Source organism: Triturus cristatus, chromosome 2_1 (genome assembly GCF_964204655.1).
Source record: "Triturus cristatus chromosome 2_1, aTriCri1.1, whole genome shotgun sequence".
Classification (NCBI taxonomy): domain Eukaryota; kingdom Metazoa; phylum Chordata; class Amphibia; order Caudata; family Salamandridae; genus Triturus; species Triturus cristatus.
Window position 1 is genome coordinate 1,110,275,092 of NC_140581.1, and position 2,449 is coordinate 1,110,277,540.

At 50.6% G+C, this 2,449-nt stretch overlaps 1 pseudogene; it reads left to right on the forward strand.

Moving 5' to 3' along the window:
* The first annotated feature begins 450 nt into the window (after positions 1 to 450).
* On the forward strand, positions 451 to 2,197 carry LOC146866441 (18S ribosomal RNA; annotated as a pseudogene).
* The last annotated feature ends 252 nt before the right edge of the window (positions 2,198 to 2,449 follow it).

Consider the following 2,449-nt stretch of genomic DNA (forward strand, 5'->3'; position numbering starts at 1 on the left):
CCGTCCAACTCGTGTGCCTGCTGTTTGCAGGGGCCCTTCCCCTACCTAGCACAGAGAAGGCCAAGCAACCTTGGCAGATGGAACCCCTCCAGTGGTCCAACCAGAGTGGAAGGTAGGGTGGTGCCAGGCCTGGGTGCTGCCTGGTGGTCCATATCCCCATGCAACACGCCATTGACCTCCACCGCCTAGCTCATTTCTACGGCAGCTCGGAACAACCGTTTTGTGGAGTGTCCCCGCTGCCAAGGGCAGCACCCCTGTGTGTCGCTCAGGCTGAGCCTCGGCTAGCCTCTCCATTCTGCTGAGACAGCTGGGCCGCCGGTGCTGGTGTTATTGTACCTGTCCCCCACCAAGCACCCCAGGTGGGTGGGCTTCCCCAGCAGGCTCCCATGGGTGTCAATGTCGGTCTAGGATGGGCATGCAGCTCCCAACAACCCGCCCAGCAGGTGCGGCTCCCTGGTTGATCCAGCCAGTAGCATATGCTTGTCTCAAAGATTGAGCCATGCACGTGTAAGTGCACATAGCCCGTACAGTGAAACTTGAGACTCAGTTATGGTTCCTTTGATCTCTCCATCTATTACTTGGATAATTGTGGCAATTCTAGAGCTAATACATGCAGATGAGCTCTGACTTCCAGGGATGCGTGCATTTATCAGACAAAGACCAATACAGGTTTGCCCGGCCGCTTTGGTAACTTTAGATAACTTGGGCTGATCGCACTTTCCTGCGACGGTGATGATACATTTGGATGTCTGCCCTATCAACTTTTGATGGTACTTTCCGTGCCTACCATGGTAACCATGGGTAACAGGGAATCAGGTTTCGATTCCATAGAAGAAGGCTGAGAAAGGGCTACCACATCCAAGGAAGGCAGCAGGCGTGCAAATTACCCACTCCCGACACGCTGAGGTAGTCACAAAAAATAACAATACAGGACTCTTTCGAGACCCTGTAATTGGAATAGTACACTTTAAATCCTTTAATGAGGATCCATTGGGGGGTAATTCTTGTGCCAGCAGCCATGGTAATTAACGCTCCAATAGTTTATATAAAAGTTGCTGCAGTTAAAAAGCTTGTAGTTGGTTCTTGGGATCGAGCTGGCAGTCCACCGCAAGGCCAGGGTCAGCCTGTCCCATCTCCTGCTTCTCAGCACCGCCTTGATGCTCTTGACTGAATGTCCTGGGGGTCCGGAGCGTTTACTTTGAAAAAATTAGTGTTCAAAGCAGTCCGGTCACCTGAATACTTCAACTAGGAATAATGGAATAGGACTCCAGTTCGATTTTGTTCATTTTCAGAAATAGAGCTATGATTAAGAGGGACTGCCAGGGGCATCTGCATTGTGCCGCTAGAGGTCAAATTCTTGGACCGGCGCAAGATGAACCAAAGTGAAAGCACCAGCCAAGAATGTTTTCATTATTCAGGAATGAAAGACAATCAGATACAGTCTTAGATCCGGCCATAAACGATGCCAACTAGAAATCTGGTGGTGTTATTTCAATGACCGGTGGAGCAGCTTCCAGGAAACCAAAGTCTTTGGATTCTGGGGTAGTATGGTTGCAAAGCTGAAAATTAAAGGAATTGATGGAAGGGCACCACAGGCATGGAGCCTGCTGCTTAATTTACCTCAACACAGGAAACCTCATCCAGCCAGGACAATGTAAGGATTGACAGATTGATAACTCTTTCATTATTCTGTTGATGGTGGTGCCTGGTTGGTGGATTGATTTGTCTGTTTAATTCCGAAAATGAATGAGACTCCTCCCAGCTAACTAGTCATGCGACCTTCACATCCAACATCTTAGAGAGGCAAGTGGAGTTCAGCCACAAAAGATCGAGCAATACCAAGTCTGTGATGTCCTTGGATGTCGGGGGCTGCACGTGCGCTACACTCAACAAATCAGTGTGTCTACCCTTTGCCTACAGGTGCGGGTAACCCGCTGAACCCCGTTCATGATAGGGATTAGGTATCGCAATTATTTCCAATGAATGAGGAATTCCCAGTAAGTGTGGGTCATAGGCTAGCGTTGATTAAGTCCCTCCCCTTTGTACACACTGCCCGTCAATACAACCGATTGGATGGTTTAGTGAGGTCCACAGAATGGCCCAGGCGGAGCGGCGCGAAGACGATCAAACTTAACTATCTAGAGGAAGTCAAAGTCGCAACAAGGATTCAGTAGGTGAAGCTCAGGAAGGATTATTAACGCCGGAGTAGCCCGAGCGACTGACAGCTACAGCCCAAAACCCCTGGCCACCTCCCAGATGAAAAGCACACCATAGGCACAGGGCATAGCCCTCCCCTTTTGCGTCATGGCTGGCAGAGAGGTTCTGCGGCTTCCAGGATGATTGGGCGAGGAGTGAAGGTGGGGCGGGGTCCTCCACCCGGGAGGACCAGACCAGCCCCTCTGGGAGCAGCACAATGGAAAGTCCTCCTGAGAAGGAACCCATGCTCAGC